Source organism: Mus caroli, chromosome 6, assembly GCF_900094665.2.
Source record: "Mus caroli chromosome 6, CAROLI_EIJ_v1.1, whole genome shotgun sequence".
Lineage (NCBI taxonomy): Eukaryota > Metazoa > Chordata > Mammalia > Rodentia > Muridae > Mus > Mus caroli.
In genome coordinates, this window is record NC_034575.1 from 88,989,734 (window position 1) to 88,991,580 (window position 1,847).

The following is a 1,847-nucleotide window of genomic DNA, read 5'->3' on the forward strand; positions in this document are numbered from 1 at the left end:
AGAAGAAGAAGAAGAAGAAGAAGAAGAAGAAGAAGAAGAAGAAGAAGAAGAAGAAGAAGAAGAAACAAACAAAAAACAAAAACCTAAAACAAAACTGAGGCACAGGCATTCCCTCAGCAGAGGAGAGCAGTGTGTGAGATGGGATTCAGAAACACTGCAAATGGGAGCGGTGGGTTGGCGGTGTGGGTGTGGGGCGTACAGAGTCGGATCACTCTGTTGAGGGCAGATTTCCTGGAGGCCTTCCTGGGCAAAGTGAGGCATTATACAGAGAGGCTACAGAAATGATAAAGAGGAGTCTTGGCAGGAAATAATTCCAGGAGACAAAGAAGGCAGGAAGCTCTGAGCTAGATTAGTGGCTAAAGACATAAAAATCTGGTTCGCTTATTTTAAAAATATATGTAGCCCCTTCCTTAGCGACNCCCACCCCAGACATGCTGCAAGTTACATGCCGTGTTAACGGGGATAGTATACTCCAGAGAGTCTTTTTAGGAGCCCCGGTTTTCCGTTCTCAAGAAGACCACGTGCACTGTGTTACCATGTAAAACCACCAATGGAAATTAAGGACCTACGCAGAAAAATATTTATACAACTGCTGGGGCTACTCGGATTCCACCGGTGTGTAGGCGGGGAAAGAGGAGGAGTAAAGACTGTTTACCAACGAAATACACAAGCAGCCCTATCTAAGATCCAGGACTTGGGGGTCCCTAACTTTAAATAGTGGGGTGTGCTGATTGTTTGGGATCTGCCTCAAGACTTCAGCCAAGGTCTACCTAGGCGATACTTCTCAAAGACTGGAGCCATTCTTGTGTCTAGGCCCAGGTTTGAGGCCGCGATGACTCAACGCAGCATCCCCTCCCCTTGCTAAACCGCGGTCTCCGCCTACCCCCAATCAATTTCAAGGAAGCACTTTGGGCGCCAGGATTCCCAGCACTTAGCTGGTGGGCAAAGGGGCTCATCCCCTTCCCCACATCCCACCTTCCCTCCTCCCAGTCTTCGGGAGTGCGGAGCTCCTGCCGGGATCCAAGAGCAGGCTCTTGGAGGTCGAAGAAGGATATAACCTCCAGACCTGGAATTTAAGACGCAAGAACCAGCCAGCAAATGTGGCAGCAGAGCATGCGAGTGAGTACCCAAGACCCNATTTAGAAAGAGGAGGAGGAGGGTGTGTGTGTCAAGGGGAGAGAGTAAATGCGCCAGGGGCACAGACTTTTAATAGCCAATTGTGCGTAAGGCGCGGTGCAGTGAGCTGGGAGAGCAGCCGCGGGAAAGTTTCTGCGTCATACGCGCGTGGTAGAAACGCACGTCGCTTGGGGAAGTGAAGGACCACCCTAGTTGGGTTCAGAATTGTACATGACTCTCAACTGTCGTAGGAGCTGGGGACTGATACCTTATTAGCCCCAATGGAGGGTAATGGAGGGTAATGAAGGGGTCAGGAAGAAGAGGTGGAGGTACCAACTTGGATCTCATACTAAATGCCTACTTGACAGCGTTGGTTGGTATCCGTCCTCCCAACCTTCTTAGAGAAACATGAGCTATACATTTCTATTCCTACATTTTGAAACAGCCACAGGTTCTAGAATAGGGTTCTTCTTAAGGCTACCTCTCCAGGCTCTCTNCCATTACTCTAGCGCCTCCAGTCACCACGCCAGCAGGGTGCAGAGTCGGACTGCAGTGCACCACCCCTCCCCCGCCGCCACCTTCCAACCCTAAACACCGCCTTAGAGACAGGCTCCGCCTTCTCTCTCGGCTCTCAGAGTATTTGGCCCACCCTTCCTTTCCCGGGACAGGATCGGCTTCCCTGTCAATCTGGTTCACTTTCAAAATTCCTTGCACGTGATAAAAGGCTCCGA

At 50.7% G+C, this 1,847-nt stretch overlaps 1 protein-coding gene across 1 annotated transcript in view; it reads right to left on the minus strand.

The window, feature by feature from the left end:
• Adamts9 (ADAM metallopeptidase with thrombospondin type 1 motif 9) overlaps positions 1-1,847 on the minus strand; it is a 170,842-nt gene that overhangs the window by 166,960 nt on the left and 2,035 nt on the right. The window lies entirely within an intron of this gene.